The sequence below is a fragment of the Cyanistes caeruleus genome, chromosome 4 (genome assembly GCF_971803275.1).
Source record: "Cyanistes caeruleus chromosome 4, bCyaCae1.hap1.1, whole genome shotgun sequence".
Lineage (NCBI taxonomy): Eukaryota > Metazoa > Chordata > Aves > Passeriformes > Paridae > Cyanistes > Cyanistes caeruleus.
This window is the reverse complement of record NC_141704.1, coordinates 59,938,454-59,956,775: the sequence shown is the minus strand read 5'-3', so window position 1 is coordinate 59,956,775 and position 18,322 is coordinate 59,938,454. Positions and strand designations below refer to the sequence as shown.

The 18,322-nt window shown below is 45.5% G+C and overlaps 1 protein-coding gene across 46 annotated transcripts in view; it reads left to right on the top strand.

Moving 5' to 3' along the window:
- PPFIBP1 (PPFIB scaffold protein 1) overlaps positions 1–18,322 on the top strand; it is a 104,361-nt gene that overhangs the window by 25,091 nt on the left and 60,948 nt on the right. For 42 of the 46 annotated variants that reach the window (XM_086885087.1, XM_086885079.1, XM_086885085.1 and 39 more), the window contains one exon: positions 4,705–4,780. The gene's annotated coding sequence lies outside the window, so the exon portion shown is untranslated. Of the gene's footprint in view, positions 1–227; positions 338–4,704; positions 4,781–18,322 lie in introns of those variants that run through there. The other 4 variants (XM_086885088.1, XM_086885086.1, XM_086885082.1 and 1 more) reach the window with 2 other exon arrangements.

The following is an 18,322-nucleotide window of genomic DNA, read 5'->3' as shown; positions in this document are numbered from 1 at the left end:
TGGATCGAAACTTGTTTCTTAAGCTCCAGGCTGGCACTTGCTGGGCTGGTAAGTGCCCACATTTTGGGTTTCAGCTGTGGGTGCAATAAGACCCAAAACCAGACTGCCTTGTCACGGTTGATGCTGTGTGATTTTTGTCTATGTCAAAATGTCTGTGGCCTTCCAGAAACCAAAAATAAAGATAAGGGCTCAAGTATCTGTGTTTTCTGTTCTTGCCTAATTTATCTGAGTGCAGCTAGCCAGTCCCAGCATAAATAAGAGATCTGCTACGTGGTCTGAAGAGGCTGAAGAATGCTTCCATGGACAGGGTGATTTAAAGGTGAAGGAGGCTGTGTTGGTGAGTGATACTTGGGTGTATAAGATTGAGGAGAGCATTCAAACTGCAGTCCTGATTGCTTCCATTAAGATTCAAACCAGCCTTTGCCCTAAGGCCTTTTACAAAAAATCATGCCATTAGTGTAAGACATGCTCAGTGGCTTTTTCCATGGAAAACCATTAGCTCTCCAGATCATTCAAACTGTTAGTGTTTCTTCCTTGCTTGGCTTCTTGGCTTTAAATCCTCCTCCCACCTTTCCAAGGCAAGATAGCTGGACAGAATCAGCTTGCATCAGTGACTTCCTTGGAACTGCATTTGTTAATAATTTTTCCTTAGTAATTTTGAATCCTGTTGCCTGTGGAAATTTCTTTTAAAAACGTAGGAAGAATGTCATAGTAGCTTTTTAATTGAAATATAAACAGACAGACATGAGGCACATGTGTGGGAAGGAGCATTTATTTGAATTGTGCTGTGATTACCTGGGTCCCATGTTTCAGAGTAATTTTTTAGCTTTTAGTAGAGAGGAGGGGCCCTTTCAGATCTTGTATCTCAAAGTCCTGTTTTTCTCTATCAGAAATGATTAGGCAAAACAGATCTTTATTTTTATCTAGTAAAGAACAGACATGAATCTAACTATTTGTTTGCACTGCTCTTGCATTCTTCTGGAAATGTTCCTGAAACAAAGCTCCTAGGAGTCACAAAGCAAAGAAATAGTGCTGCACCTTTCTTTTTCAGCTGTGTCCCTAAACACAGTGCAACATGTGATTTTTTTCAGGTCTTTGAGCACAGGGCTGTGTCCTGTTTAAATTCACACAGCGTGTAATTAATTGCATGCAGTTGTGTGTCTTGAATTTAAAAAAGAAATGGGTGGCTATTGCAGAAAACATTTGATTGGCAAGGTCAAATATTGCTGCTGAACATGCAAGATTGTGGGAGTAGGATTTGCATTTTCTTCCTGGTTAAGAAATTAGAGTCTGCAAAAGAAAAAGACCATATCGTGCATCTTTCTTTCCAGGGGATACTGGAGAGGTTCCCGCAGGGTGTTTATACTTTGTGATCTCTCTATGAAAGCAAAAACCCAATTAACTCTCACCTGGTTTGCCTAGTCCTGTTCTTCTCAAATGATCATTCCTAACAACTGGCTCTTGGTTATGAGTGTGGTTTTCTGGGAGGTTGTTTTCTTCATACTGAAAGTGAACTTGGATTGAACTTGATGGAGGGTTTTGCTCTTGCTGTCAAGGCTGGAGATCCCCCGGTCTCCTGTGTGCCCACAGCTCAGGGCTGTGTGTGACATGGGAACAGCTATGCCCTCAGCTCCTGTTCTTGGATGATAATTTACCCTTCCAGTTAAGCCAGAAAAGCCCCACCCTTTCCCAGAAGTCACAGCTTTCACTCATGGTCCTGAACGCCAAACTTTCCCTGGGGGCTGTCAGTCTGCCTGGCATCCTAGTGCAGGGTGAAGCCCCCTGGATCTCTGTGTCCTGTGTCCTGTTCAGGCTGGAGAAATGCTGGGATAAACCTCACAGCCAGTCCTATAGGAAATACTTCTGTAAACAGTCTTCAGAGGTGAGGGTGTGCAAGGGGGTTTCTTTGGCTTAGGGTTAGGGGGTGTCTAGTAGGGATAGTGTTGAGGTTTAACCCCAACCAGCAGCTAAACCCCAAAAAGTCACTTCTTCACTCCTTTCCTGGTGGGATCAGGGGGTGAATTGGAAGGGTAGAAGTGACAAACCTTATGGGTTGGGATAAAGATGGTGTAATAAGGAGGGCAAAAGCTGTGCACACAAGCAAAGGAAGGAACTCGTTCTCCACCTTCTATGGGCAAGGGTTCAGCCATCCCTGGGAGACCGGGGCACCATCACAGGTAACAGTGACTTAAAAAGATAAATGCCAGCATCCCAAACATCCTCCCCAAGCTTTATATACTAATGTAATGCCACATATGGTCTGGAATGTCCCTTTGGTCAGTTGGGGTCAGCAGTCCCAGCTGTGTCCCGTCCCAACTCCCTGTGCACTCCCAGCCCCTCATTGGGGTGGAGTGAGAGGCAGAAAAGGCCTTGGCTCTGTGCAAGCCCTGCTCAGCAAGAACTAAACCATCTCCACTGTTTGCAGCACAAATCCAAAATTTAGCCCATACAACCCACTGTGAAGAAAATTAACTCTATCCCAGCCAAAACCAGGACCAGAATTTCATTAGTCAAAATTAAATTGAGTTTGAGGAAGGAAGGATGCGGGGGAGTGGGAAATGAAGCCCACTTCCCTAGCAGCCTTGGGAACAAACAGAATCCTTGTGTTGCCAGGGTCTGAGGCAGTTTGTTCCCTTTTGAGGAATGCAGGAACACGTTCCTTCCTCATCAGACAGCCAGTGGCCATGCAGCTTGCCCGAGGTGTGGGTTATGTGTGTGTAACTCTGACTCTGTCGAGAAGGAAATGACTAAACTTGCTGTCAAGCCACAGTAACAAAGAACATCTTTGATTTACCAAAATAGTGGTGGTGGAGAGGCTTGGGAATATCTGTGGTGCTGCCACCCATGATGGGAGTAGCAAGTCAGTCTGGAGAATGGCCCTTGTGGGGAGTGTGAGTTTCCTGCAGTGATGGAGGGGGACAGACCCAGCTGGGAGCTTGGTTCTGAACAGCTGCAGAAGATGCTGAGGGAGTTGGGGCACCACTGGTGGCTGCAGCAGGAGGGCCAGGCCAGCTGTGAGGAGCAGAGGTGGCCAGTCCCATGCAGCAAAGGTGCAGTGGCAGAATCCCACAGCTGCCATGCTCCACGTCTCCTTCCCCCTGCTGCCTGTGTGTCCTGGCAGCCCAGGCAATGGGAATCCCAAAGGTCCTGTCAATCCAGGAGCATCAGCTCTGGTCAGATTGTAATGAAGGGGAGAAGCTACATCTAATTATAGGTTTTCCATTTTGGCCCTTCATATTACTTTAGGCAGGCTTAAAATAACACCAACATGACATTCTGCAGTGCCCTTTATAGAAACCTCAAATATTTTTTTTCCCCGCCTACAACATTTTGTGCCTTTTTCCATCTGGCAGATGTTTTTTTCCCTGTGTTGCACTGGGCTCAGTACATAATTATTCTGTTGCAATAGCCTGGAGCCCTGTCCTGTGATGGAGTCTGCTTGCACAGACTCCTATGTCCTGCTCAGTTCTGTGTCTTTTTTTTTTATCCCCTGGTGGTTTTGTTCAATCTACTCTAAAAAACTCTTCAGAGAAGTAATAAGCACCCAATCATTTGTGCACCTTGAGATGATCTATTATAGCTTTTAAGTGTATAGCCCTGAAAACATTTGGGATTTCTTTTTTTCCCTTCCCAGTCATACAAGAGCTGAATTCTCTCTTTTCCAGTTTATAGTCTCTGGATATTTGCAGTTTGTTGCCACAAGTCAACAACTACTTAGTCAGTGTGCCTTTACTCCCACTTTTTTGAGCTGATTCTTTGCTTTCCGATGATGTTACTTGCCTGTCTCAAACTCCTCCTCATGCTCTTGGCATGACGTTTGTTTGGAGAGCAGTGTCTTGGTATGCCAGTGAAGTGTTGCAGGTGGGGGTACACTGGTGTGTTCCTGGTTGTTTCCATCCTTCTACCAACCATATTTCACTGAGCACTCGTCTTTGAGTCACTTATTCTTAAGCCTCTTCTAATGGGAGCTTGTGTAACCACATAGGTTTGGAAGTTTTGAGTTATTAGCCTGAAGTTTTATTCCCCAAACTTCCCTTTTGCATTTCAGATTCAAAGCCTACCCAGAGCCTTCTCCTGGAACAGTTTTGTCAAATTTCCCATACCAAATAGCTCCTCTTTTGTCCACAGTCTGTAAATGGGAGTATCCGAGACTAAAGCTTCCTGTCAAGCCACAGGAACAGAGAACATCTTTGATTTACGAAAATAGTCATAGCAAGGAGACTCAGGAACTCAAGCTGAGAATGAATTGTGGGGTTGATTCAGTGCTATGGGCTCCTCTGACTTCCACTGGCTTTACTTCACACATTTTCAAGTATTCATCAACATTGGGTGCTTGTTTGGGGTTTGTTTAGGTTGCAGTGAGAAGGAAGCATTGCCAGACATTATTCACCTTTGTTTTGTGCTGTATGTGTGTGATCAGCTGGGAAGGTCAAGGGCAGGCACAGACCAACTGTGTAATGTAGAGATACTGAGAAATAATGTTGCTGAGAATTATTTGGAATTAACAAGCTCATTTCAGTTTTGTACATCAGTTGTCATCTTTTAATCTCTTGGTATTAGCTTTTTTTAAATGCTGTTATGTACATTATCCACAGTGCTTCCTGTATCCTGTGTCACTTGATTATAAACTTTTACAGGATATCACAGTTAAGTCATCTCAGGCTTTGAGTGATTAATCAAAATCTCTATTTCTCTTTTTCTCAGTGTTGGAAGTTTATATGGATCAGTGGTACGTGCTTAAGAGTAACAGTGGAGATCAACACTAAGTCTGTTCCTGTAGGTGAGTAATCTAAACCCACTGCATTGCTGATGTCTATTATCTACTATCTGCTGGGTTTTTTTCTTTTTGATATCTTACACAACAGCTCCTTTGGGCTTTCATTTCAAATGTCATTAAAATGATGCTCTATATGACTTCTAGTAAGAATTGTAGAAGAATGTCAGTCTGCTTGTGCAGATATCCATTGATTTTGTATTTTTTAAAGGATGGTTCTTACTTAACACAGTCTAAGCTGTAGTTTAGGGTCAGAGAAATATGGAAACTATGTTTCTACATTTTAATGACCTTGAATTTAGGGTTAAGGTGTGGACTGCGGCAGAGTAATGAAGTGTATTTGGATTATCCAAGAAGCAAAACTGAAATGAGCACTGGAGCTGTTCTGTGGCATATGAAGGCTTCAAACAGTGCCAGTGGACCCAGTTTGGAGGGTTCAGCTCCAGCACAAGATCCCCCTGGACATGCTGTGACTACGTGATGTAGCTGTGCATGTGCAGTTAATCTGACTCAGCAGGTCTATGGCAACGTGCAGAGAAACTACCAAGAGCTTTCAGATTATTGGGACAAGTTTATGAGAAAATGCATTCAGCAAAACACAGTATGTGTTGTGAGGTCTTTTGGAAGTGTCCCATTTCTGTTGGCTTCAAGGAGCAGCATTTTGCATTTGGTCTAGACTGATTTGATCCAAGTAGCCTAGTGCATGTCAGAGCTGGCAGTCTTGTTTTGGGAATGGTGATCCCTCATCTACTTTGTTTTGGATATTATGGTATGATTTAGCATCCTAAATTCCATCTGGAGAGCTGGGTCAGGTTGCTGAGCCTGCACTTGATCATTGTAACCCATGGCTGGGATGTGCTTATCCCATAACTCCACAGCTGGGCTCCCAGTCCCTCAGGATGTGAGGACTGGTGTCTCATTTAAAATACCATTTCCCTTATTTTATTCCTTTATCATCTCCATAGCCCTTGGAGTGCTTCATTGCGGCTCTTTTCCCCTTCCCACACTAAATCACTGTGCATGAGCTCTCTCTGGGATTCACAGCTGCCCAAGGTCTTGCACCAGACCTGGAAAGAAGTGGCTGTTGTTGCTCCTTGTTTGTCAGAAGCCCTAAACTCCACTGCCAAAAGTTTTTATTCCTTGGGTTTTTAATCAGAGGTCTGCTGGCTCTGGGAGTGGTTGTCACCTATTGTCTCCCATCCTGGTCACATTTGTTCAGTTTTATCACTGCTTATCAGGGTCGGTGAGGTTATACTCCAGCTGGATTTGCATCCATCGTGGCTGTAAAAACATGGTTAAATGTCTGGTGCTGGCTGGCAGCCACGTTCTGCTGGATGTGTGTTTGGAGACTTTCAATCTGCTGGCATCACTGTGCGAATGTCTTGCCTTTGCTGGAAGTCTCTCCCTCTTTGCTTCCCAAATGCTGTGCTCAATCCCCTTCCCCAGGAGCAGCAGAAGGCTTGGGACATAAATCTGCCTGGTTTTCTTTGTCACTGGTGCTGCTGCTCCCTGGGAAGGATGTGTGTGTGTCCATGTCCATCTGGGGCTGTAGGAGCAGGTGCTCAGTCCTCCCTTCTCCATTCCTGTGGCTCCACTACTGGCAGGTCTCTGGCATTTGGTGGAATCAGACCTGTTGCACTCAGCAATCAGTCTGAAAAGCTTGATTTCTCCAGCTGCTGCTTGCTTTCCCCATTAAACAGATAAATAAGAGCCTCCCCTAATGAGATGGCAGGAAATTCCTGTGCCTGACTCAGCACTGACAGGGGCAGGGGACTGTGTTTTGGGCTGCTGGTTGCTTCTCCCACATGGAGAGGAACATGGGCTTCTTTGCTGGGTTACCACAAGTTCAGCACAGATGTCTGACCTCCAGTCTCACCACACAGAATACACCAGTGTTCAGAGTGGAGTTTCAGTGCCTCTGCCCACAGCCTCTATTTATCCATAAAAGCATGGATTTTTCCACCTTGCTGTTTCCTCCCTGGCTAGCTCCATGTTTAACATGCTGCTGCCAGTTCCAGCCTTGCCCCACAGTAAGGCCACATGTATAAATAATCCAGAAAAGCTAAATAAGGCTTTTAAAATAAGCCTTAGCAGAGACAGCTGCTTCAGCATGGTGCCATGAAGACACAGAAAGGCTAAGTCCATGTAGCCAGAGTCAGTCGTGTGCTCCCTATAGCTCCTGCTCTTTCCTAGCAAAACCCTGCAGTTTTGCAGCTGTGTCTTCACCCTCCTCCACCAGCTCTGAGCTAGGTCTGTGCTCGGTGGCAGCAGATTTTTGGTGTGCCTAAAGCTGAGACAGAGCATCACATGCAGCACTGAAATAGTGTCCAGTCCACCCTCTTACAGTGCCTGTGTGCAAAAGGCAAAAATCAGTATCTGTTGGGTTTCCCCCGTCAATGTCACACTGAATGAAGGGAGGGAACGAAGCACAAGGCAACTTCTATGTATTCCATTTATTAGCACTTGATGACTTGTCCTGCAGGGCCCAGCCCACACACAGTTTTTCTGGGGCTCTTAATAGTTGTGCTAAACTAAATTGTGCTCAAAATAGAAATAATTTCAAACATTTCCCCAGAGCCTGTGGCTGTTCTGCATGTTTATGGGAGGTGCAGCACCGCCCATGGTTGGGGCACAGGAGGGTCCCTGTCTCACTATATTAGGAACAGCGGAAAGTACGGCACAGACTCTCTGGCTGGGCTGCCTAAGAGAGCAAGATTTATTATTCCAGATCTTCTTTTATAGACAGGTCCGAGAAGTAAAACTCTCATTGATCAGTAAACTAACACATCACCATCATTGGACAATTGGGGAACAACACCCCTTGACTGTTTCTTGCAAGTAAACAACAAGGATCAAAACAACACCTGCAAAGGTTGTTGTCTTTCTCCAAGGACTGTTTAGATTCCTTCTTATGCTTTCTCAGGCCAGAGTGAGAGCCTTGTGTGACTTAGTTTCACACAGACACTGTGCTCCCTGCCTGCTTTCTTGCATTCAGCATCCATAGGTCCCCAGGCAGGCTCTGATGGGGACTTTTCTGGTGTCTTTTTCCTCCTCTTCTCTTGAGAGGTGATACTGCTGCTTGCAGAAAAGAAGCGTGTTATTCTACTTTGGCTCCTCACGTTTTATGTGATGTAGTTTGGGAAACCTTAATGTAACTTAAAGTTCTGCTCATCCACAGTTCTGATGGTGGCTCTCTAATACACATAAATCTCTGCAGAGAGGGGGGATGTATTTATCTGTAAACAGTGAGCAGCCTGCCCTGTTTATCCAGCATGTGACCCTTCTGCTGCACACAGTGTTTTCCGGCCTCCCTCCCATCCGGTTCTTCTTATTTTATTGACTTTCCCAGTCCTGGAAATTGCTTTATGTTCAGAAAACATAAATTCATGCCTCACAAAGCTTGCAAACCTGATTTCACTTCTTTCCTTCTTTTTTGAAAAACTCTTTTTGCTCTCTTTAAGACCAAAAATGTACATTTTCCCTGTTTATTTAGACAAGCTTATTTTGTCTGCAGAAATCTTGTAAAAAGCTAAGTTTCTTTGCTTGAATTTATAATCCTCTGAGGTTTATGTATTGAGAATAATCTTTGTGAGCTGGAAAAAGATTGTCCAATCTGTTTTATGATGTCCCACTTTTTGAGTATTGCATCTCATTAGGAATACAGTTGGCTGTTTGCATGGCTTTTTTCTTCTCTGTATAGCTTGGGGGAGAAAATATATCATTTCTTCATCTAGTAATAATGCTTGGCACTTTGCATCTTCAAAGAATTCTGTGGCTATGGATTGAATAATTCCTATAACATTGTGTGTATTAGTTTATCTTCATTTCCCCCATTTTACAGACGGGCAAAGTGAACAAGAAGTCAAATGAGCTTAGGCCATGGAAAGAGAAACAAGGTCAACTTGAGTTCCCACCTTCCTGACTTCTGCTAGAGCAACAAAAAGTTTGGTTCAGGTTGACACAAAGGGAAATGTAATGATCTTTCCTGGTCTTCTTAACTACTTATTTAATTGCATTTGCTGGTGGTATTTTTTCAGGTTTTTTTTTGTTTGTTTGTTTTGTTTTGGGTTTTTTTCTAAATAAGTTTTCTCACAGACTGATATGGCTGTTCCTTCTTAATGAGTGGTTGGAGGTGTGTGAGGAATTGTCCCCATCTTGTTTTCCATCTGAGACTAAGATGGGAAAAGCAATCCTCAAAATGGAAACTGTGTCAATACATGGAAGCTGATCTGGTTTCATCCACCACATACCATGCTAAGATTTTTCTTTTCCCCTCCTATGGACTGTAGTGGAAATTATTGCGTTAGAGTGGTGTCTGGAATTATGTCATTTGCAGAAATAATTTCATACAACTGCACTAGGCTGTAGGCCTTGATTTACAGTTGCTTAATGAACTGACAAGACCCCCAAATGCATTGCATGGCATACTGAAAAGGTGAGTGCTGTAGGTAGTAAACTGTGGAATTAGGCACTCTGTTACAGAGGAAGTCATGGTAACAATTTCATTGTCTACTTGCTAGAAGTTAGTTAAAACTTTTTTTTTTTTTTCAGGAATTCTGGCTTTTTACAAAGTTGCTTTGGAGCGCTGGGCAGTGTTAGGATAGTTGAGTCCTTTTGGGGAGAACAGATAATCTGCTAGGTGAAAAGGAGCATGGAAATCACATGAAGAACTCCTTCATCTTCCTTAGGAAAATCTCGTGGCTGCATCTCTGCAGGCTCTCAGAGGTTCCCTGACCACCTTCTGACTGGCTTCAAATGCCTTGTTTGATAGACTTTCAGGCCAAAGGCCTTGCATGGCTTAACACAGCTTTATTCTGGGCATGCTGTGCTGGTGAAGGCACTGGAGAAAGCAACTGTCTCCAGCCATGTACTCCTTTTGGGGATGCAAAACTTTTCAGAGCCTTTTTTAGGAGCTCAAGATTTAGTTCCAAGATTATATTTAGTTTTCTGTTCCTGATGGGTAGGACAGCTATCCTCATGCCTTAGATGAGACCTTCAGCAATGGAGAGCAGCACCAAGGTATCACAACCTTTAGAAATGAATTTTTTTATTGTAATTTTTCTTTGACTTTTTTATATATCTGATACCTTATTTGTGCATGCTCCTTCCCAGTGTTGGGCAGAGCTGTTCTGAACCACTCTATGCTCCCAGGGCTCTGGATTCATCCTCTGATTTTCATGACACCCAAATTACTTGTCTTCTGACTTTTTATGGATCTGAATGTGACTTTTCATGAATCTGGACGTTTTTCCCTTGCTGGGCTTGGGAAGCCCTCAGGGCTGAGTTGGGACTGGACTTTGCAGTAGTGAGTACAGAGCAGCTGGTGAAGGCTTTCATGCCTTGCTTGCAGGGTGTGAGTACTTGTGGTGAGGTCTTGATGTCTCTCCTTTGTCATTTGACAGCTTCTCTCACTAGGTTTTGATTTCAGCTGCTTAGGAAAAATGTCAGCAGCTCAGTGTGTGGGGAACTGCATGTGTGTCTGGGGTCGTTCTGTTGTGTTTGTTTTAATTTTGTGTTCTGTAATTTTTTTGAGGTATTGCATCCAAAAGTAGTGAGCACCTCCAAGAATGTGCCCAGGGTGAATTGCTTGGATCGTGCTGATACTCCAGGAATTTTGTTGAGATCCTTTAGGATCTCTGGGTGTTCTTTAGGTATTTGAAATTAAGAGGAAGGGACCAACTGGCTGGAAGGGCTGGAAGGTAATTGCCCAGGGAGGGTTGGATGGAGGGTTTTTTTGTTTGTCTGTTTATTTTTGTTTGTTTTTGGTTTGTTTTTTTTTTCCTGGGACATCAAACCACTGTGAGAAAGCACTGAGGTCTTCAGTGGAAAAACAACTGTTGTCCTTTTTTAAAGCTGTCCTCACCACAAATTGGCAAGCTCCCCATTTCTCCTGTGTCTGAAAGGCTGAGGTGGTGCAGCCTAGGTTTGACAAGTGATAGCTAGGGAGCCTGGCTGTTCTCTGGGAGGATTCCAGCTGTAAGCTGGCCCTCTAAAATGAGCAAGGGAGTGGCTTCCAGGCTGAGGTATCTGGAAAATATCAAGGGGTAGGTGAGAAGGTGTGAAAGGCAAGGGCCACTCTGAGCAATGAGAGCGCTCCAGAAACCTGGCAGTGACAGCAGTAGGAGAGGTGCTGAATGAAGCTGGAGGTGGACTGGAGCAGGAGCTCTGTGTCCAGTCTTTCCCTTCTAAGAGAGGCTCAGACCCACTCTGCATTAAATTGCTGTTTGTCTCATCCTGCTTATCTGCTGGTCAGCCCCCACACTCACTCCAGATGTTCTTTTATCACAAAACCAGAGATGCACCTGAAATTGTCCTTCCAGGATTTGGAAGCTTTTTTGATAAAGCTGCCTGTCTACCAGTGTTTTCAAGAAACTGTGGTATTAAAATAATTGCTTTTGAAATGAAGGGAGGGTCATGTGCCCTACATCAGAAATTCCTCTTAGTGCTTATTAATCCGGTATATAAATGTCATGGCTTACATCCACAGGGTGTTTATACTGATTTTTTAGCTGCATCAGTATCTCTTGCTCCTCAGAATAAATGCCATATAATCCAGTAATGAGCAATATTCTTAATTTAGAAACCAAAAATAGGACATAGACAAATCTGAGTTACTGGAAGAAAGTAGGAAATAGCCTTACCTCATGAGGGGAGAGCAAATTCAGTTGAATCATCTAGTGTTTAGTGTAATGGTAAGGCCAGAGAATTCCATGTGTTTCCCTAGGATGACACAACAATTGCTGTATTCCAGAGGCCTGATCCTCCTCTGGGACACCTCTTCTGAGGTGTGTAACAGGGTAGTTACAGAAGGGTGTTTCCCCTCTTTCCAAACCCTGGGTAGGTCAGTGCCCACCAACTGGAGGTACATTAAGCAGAAGGGATTTAGGCTTATGCTTTCCAACACCCTGTTTGAGGGAGATGAAATTGTTCCTCTGAGACCTCTGAGTGAGCAGCACTGGCCAGGACAAGATGGGAATTTGGGAATAGAATAATCCAAGATCTCTAATGCCTGGAGCACCTTCCAAGCTGACAGTCCTACACCTGAAGGAGGTGCTTTTTCTCACACCCTTAGCAACTGTTCTTAGGTAACAGCAGTGGAACAGCCGTCATATAAGCATCAGTGGCTAGTAAAGTCAGTCCCTGATACACTAAGGATGGTAATACTGCAGGATGTCCCCAAGGGGTGATGATTCAGTGGCCAGTGTTTGTTTTCTTCTCACCATGAGGGGCACAGGCTGTTAACTTTTAGCTCAGGTGCTGTCTGACTGCTGATGAGTGAACTTTGTTCAGTGGAGGCTTTCCGTGCCTCATTCCTTTTCCCAGACACAGCCTGCTCTCGCACCCTGTGAATTCCCTCAGTGCAACAGAGCAGCACTTGTTTGCTGATTTACTGAATGATTTTTGATTTGTGTTCCGTATGGAGTAACGGTGGCTCTGTGTAACCCTAGGGAAATTTTGCCTTGAGACACCTTGGTAAAGAAGTTACCTTTCTATGTGATGGTGGTGTCACACTGAATCAGAGTGATGTGGACCAAGATCCATACTGCATGTGAACATGTCTTTGTTGCAGATTTGGTGTGAGTTTTGGAACTTCAGTGCTTCCCTTGGTCTCAAACAGCCACCCACCCACCCACTCACGCACACTCCTAGAGCTGTACCCTGGTGGTGCCTCTAAGTGGAGAGGGAAGACAGATTGCCACCATAATGATCAGGATGTTTGTGGAGATTTGCTTCTGTTGTGCTTGTGGCGGAGGCCACGTGTGGCAGATGGTCTAAAGTCAGTCAAGGTGAGGAGAGGGCTGCTCTTTATTACTGACAGCACCCACAGGTTGCACAAAACTGCCAGGATCTGTATTTTGACATCCTGTTTTGGTCACTTGGTCAAACAGGCAGCCAGTGTTAAGCATGTCCTCAGCAGCATTGACTTCAGTGGCATTAGAAACATGCTTGACATCAAATGTGGGCTTGTGCAACTTGCTGATCTCAGGCTGGGTGGGTCTTGCTGAAAAGCTCCTATGCCGACAGAGAGACTGTCGCTATTTCAGGCTGTGGTTCCGCTTGGCTGTCAATCCAATTTAAGGGGGCCAGATTATAAACACTGAAATGCTGAGCTGGTGCAAAGCTGCTTTGCTGATAAGGAGCTGTTCAAAATATTTGGAAAGTTCAGCTCTGCTGCGGGACTGGGCAACCATTCCTGGCTCCACTCCCAGGGCTCAGTGCCAGGGGTGTTTTGGCTGGTTTGCCTGCTTGGCTGGATGCCAAGCGACTGAGGCTTGAGGTGCCCTGGGTGTCACTGTGCCTGAGGGACACTGGGGGATGGCAGTGGTAAAGCAGCCATCCTGGTTCTGCCATCTGGGCACTGAACAGCTGTCTGTCCCTGTGGGGACAGAAAATAGTGTTGTGCATCCCATTGGATGCTGCAGCATTGCTGGGAATACCAGTTTAGGGCAGCTCTGGTCTCCTTGTATCTGTTCCCAGCTCCCAGCAGGAGGTGAAACTGTGATAGGTGGGAATGCTGCATCCCTGTCTGAGGAAGAGCTTTGCTGACTGTCAGTGTTTCAGCCCCAGAACAGTCTGGCAACAGAGCAAACTGGCAGCTTGCAAGCGCTTGCAGGAGCCTCTTCGTGGCTTTGGTTGCTTTTTGCTCTAAGACCTCAGCAGAGATTTCCACGGTTCCTCCTTTGCCCTTGCCCTTTCCCATCCTGTCCTTCACAGTGCAACAATGTGATAGTGTTTTGTTGCTTCCCTTGCAGATTTTGGGCACTGATGGAATTTAGAGAATCATAGAATGGTTTGCATTAGAAAGGACCCCAAAAACCATCTCATTTCACCCCCTGCCATAGGCAGGGACACCTTCCACTATCCCAGATTGCTCCAAGCTCTGTCCAGCCTGGCCTTGGACACTGCCAGGGATGGGGCAGCCACAGCTTCTCTGGGCAACCTGTGCCAGGGCCTCACCACCCTCACAAGGAGCAATTTCTTAATATCTAATCTAAACCTGCTCTCTGTCAGTGTGAAGCCATTCCCCCTTATCTGTCACTCCAGTTCCTAATGAAGATTCTCTCTCCAGCTTCCTTGTAGGTCCCCTTCAGATACTGGAAAGCTGCTGCGAGATCTGTATGAAACCTCCTCTTCTAATATCAAGGGGTGTGTCATGTATAAACGTAACACCTTTGTATCCTATGAGTATCTAGAGTATGTTCCCACTCCTCTGTAGCTGATCTCATAGTTTCACTTAGGGACCTTCTTTGCAACTGTGGTGTCTTTCACAGAATCTCTGCCAGCTGTGCTGCAGTGCTCTGGGCAGGGAATTGGAGGAGTGATGTGCATAGTCCAGCATGAATGTGGTATTGTGTCCTCTGGATAGTTCCTGCAAGCAATCATTTGGATCAGGTGCCTACTGCCAAGGGGTTTCCTGATGCCTGGGTGTGATGTTAAGGTGTGATTTCCTGTTAGCAGGGTGTTGTCAGCCAGTGATTATCCCCCTGTCACTAAAAGAAGGGGCAGTACTGCTTTGAGCAGCTGAAACAGCTGCCTGTTGGGAAGATGGGAAAGGGAAGCCCAAAAACATTGCTACATCAGGAGGAACTATGAGTGCAGTCAGTTCTGACAGCGAGAAACCGTGTAGGTACACAACAAATAGTAGTAATAGGCTGTGTCTGTCTCCTCTAATGCTTCCCCTATCTGATCAGTTGTCAACATCTGTTAATCTCTGCTGCCACAGAATGTGGAGGCAGCTCTGAGGTTTGTGTTGTTAAGGGTGTGTGCTGTGTATAATTCACAGAGGGTTGTGACAGCCGTAGCGAATGCTGTGATCCATGCCAGGGAGAAGTGGGATATGGCTGTGTTATCTCTTGCGTTATCCAGGAGGAGTTTGTAGCCTTGCTGGCGTTACAGCAGGAGAGGGAACATGCGTGGTCATGTTACCCTCAGTAGACATCTGCATGTAGCTCCTTGGAGCAACAGGTTGCTGGCATGAAGCCACACCGGCATCTTGGGATTTTGTCAGATCTTGCAAGCAAAGGAGCACCAGGCTGGGTCACAGTTCTTGGACAAGAAGCTTCCAGGGAACAGGCTGCTGATGCAGAGATACCACAGAACTGGTACCTGCTGATGTATCCTTGTGGTGCCCTGTGCATTCTGACAGGCATACTGGGTGTGTTTCTCTTCTTCTGTTGTTGGTATTTTCTGACTTCAGAAGAGCACTACCACAATTCTACTGTCAGTGAGAAATAAGTTGACTCTGCTCTCCCCCATACTGTGGCCAGTTGTAAAGGATTTGAAATGAGTGTTTTGAAATCTGCAGTGGGTTATAGCGTTGAGGTTGTTTATGAGATAAAAAATTGCTCAGGCACAAGTTGAAAATCTACTTGCACTGAACTTGGCTTTAGCAGCAGTGTGGAGCTATGCTTCAGATTCCTAGATGCTCTTGGACATGGAGTGCTGTCTTTATTCCTCACTGGTGCAAAGTTCCCACAAGTGAAAAGTTCCCACTGGAGAAATGTTGAATGTGTGCTCTACCTGGGTAGGCACACCCCTTAAAATAGCCGTGAAGACCAGAGTAACAGGAGCCCCAGCTCAGGTGAGCAGCTTTTAACCTAAGTCCTTCAGGGTGGCTGGTTTAGCTAAGCTGTTTCTTTTGATTTAATGCCCAGTTTACTTCACCTTCGTGTCTGTCTTTAATCAGGTTAGCTCTCTGGAGTTTGGCAGCTGGAATTAGGAAAATAATGGTTGTTTTAGAGCATGTTATTGGCACATGGCTGTGTTCAAGTTCAAAATTGTTGACCTCACCTAAGATGGAAGTTTCCTACCTTGGCCCACAATGCTGCAGTACCAGGAGACCCCCTTGGGCAGAGTTGCTGCCACAGGTTGAGTTGTTATGTGAGTACAGAGCAGGTGGTCTCAGCTGCCAGAAGCACTGCTTAGTACAGCCTGAGGAGTGCCCATGGCATGGGAACTCACCAGCAACCATGTGGAATTGTTTCCTCTGGCTGGAAGGAGGGTTGCAGCTGTCTTGCCATGATCTGGCTTCTCAGTATTGGTTTCAAGCCTGAAGAAGTCCTCTGTCCCATATCTGCTGGTTTTCCTCCTTCCCCCTGCAAGCTCCCTGGGCAGCCCAGGTTGCCAGAGCACTGCCTCTGGGCACAAGTCACTGGTCAGCCACCATAAGGCTGGTGATAAATGTCTCCTCAAGCCTCAGGTTGGCTTCATTACCTGTTTACTCAGGAGGCTGCCTTTGGAGACATCCCACTTACCTTACCTTTTTCTTCCCTGCCAAGTGTGCACTTGTGCTGTCATTTCCTTCCTCTCCTCATCAATGGTCACTAGTGTGACTGGACATCAGCTCTTGCTTCATTGATACTGAGACTTAGTTTAGAAAAACAGGATGCCCTGGAAGTAATTATCTTGTTCATGTTGCTTTCCTAAGTCTTGATTTTTTTATTTTTTTTTTAGACACAATAATGCAACAGGGAGTTAAACCCCTACATTTTGGAAGGTTTTTAATTAGCTGACATGTTGATTAAGATCTTGCAATCTGTAAAATACTGCACATCACACTACTACATTTTGGGCAACCCTCCATTTTTTTTTTTAAAGACAATTTAAATAGAATATTAGGGAAGAGGGAAAAAAAATCCCCCCCAAACCAGAGCACAGAAATGGCAATTTAGAATTCTTGATATTTTGCAGAAAGCTGCTTAAGGTTATCTCCTTAAAATGGCAGATTTCGCCTGCAAGTCAAGTAGAGGAGAAGGAGCTGATAATTCATTAAAATACTAGGAGAGGCCTAAATGCATTTATGATCACTGAGCCATTTGCAGGAAACAGAAACTTAGAACTGCTAAAAGTTTTAATAAAGGGCAAAAAACAAATCCCAAAATCCAACAGCATGACTCAGATACTTCCCCTGCCAGAGATGTCTGCTTGTTACCACGCAGAGATGTTCTGGCATTATTTTCCCTTCTTCTTCTGTGTGTGTGCTTGTGAAGAACCCCAGCCAGAAATTCCTGGCACAGGTCTGTGCTGCTCCCTCAGGTCCTGTCCCTGGTCACCCGAGAGAAGAGATCAGTGTCTGAAACACACTAACACTTCAGTAGTGCAGGATTTCCAAGCTATTTCCATACTTCTGAAGCTGTAGCAATACCAGAAAGGAGCACACTTGCATTAAGGGATGCATCCTGGGCTGCACCCAGAGCCCCAGGGTGGGCAGCAGGGAAGGGGGATTCTGCCCCTCTGCCCAGCTCTGCTGAGCTCCCCCTGCAGGGCTGCCTCCAGCCCTGGGCCCAGCACAGGAAGGACAGGGAGCTGCTGCAGCCAGGCCACAGCAGGGACACCAAGGGCATCAGAGGGATGGAGCAGCTCTGCTGGGAGGAAAGGCTGAGGGAACAATTGGGATTGTTCAGCCTGGGGAAGAGAAGGCTTTGGGGTGACCTCATTGTGGCCTTGCAGTGCCTGAAGGGAACCCACAGGAAAGATAGAGAGAGACTCTTGACAAGGGCCTGGAGTGACAGGACATGGGGGAATGGCTTCACACTGACAGAGAGCAGGGTTAGATTGGATATTGGGAAAAGTTGTTCCCTGTGAGGGTGGTGAAGCCCTGGCACAGGCTGCCCAGAGAAGCTGTGGCTGCCCCATCGCAGTGTCCAAAGCCAGGTTGGATGGGGCTCTGAGCAACCTGGGATGGTGGAAGATGTCCCTGCCCTTGGCAGGGGGATGGAGGGAGATAGGCTTTGATGTCCCTTCCAACCCAAACCATTCTCTGATTCTATGATAGGAATTAATTTGCAAAAATAAGAATTTATCAACAAGACCTGAACCTCTCTGAGGTAAATCAGCGTGGTAGCTGTGTCTTACCAACAAAACCTTGAAGTGGATGAATCCATGTAGGTAAGCAGCGGTTTGGTACTGTAAGGAGGGTGGTGACTGAAGGGGTTTTGTTGCACGGCTGGAGGCTGTGTGCAGCAATGGATTTTTCTGTGAGCAGTTCAGTGTGTGTGCAATGTAGAGCTGTCCCCATTTCTGTCCAGTGACTGAAGTGGCAGCCATGTAGAGCTGCCAAAATGCCCCTGCTGCAGCCTGTTTCCTTGGAGTGGTAAATAAATGTTGGGTTATCCCTGAGAGGAGCTGTACTGTGACATGAGCCCTGCGTGAAGATGTGACAATTTCCATCCTGAAATAAGTGATGTTTCTTTTCCTAAACAGGGATGAAACTGTAGTTCTGTTGTATATATAAAGCAAACATTTGTGCCAGTTTTGGATTTACTTTTCCCATTTTAAGGAACAGGATAATCATGGCTGAGGCCTTGACATCACCAGTGTCCTCTGCAAGCCCAAACTAGATTTGTGTCAGTGCTTTTTTATGTTCAGCAGAGTTAGCGTAAGATCCTCCTCCAAGGGAGGATCCCTTCCTAACTTTAGCCAGGGAAAAAACATCTTTAGTCCTTTAGAGCTAAATATAACCTCCCAGAAACCATCCCTCCAGTGATGGCTCAGTAAACACATGGAAAAATACTCAGGCCCTAAAATGGAAGCACAGGAGGTAATAGT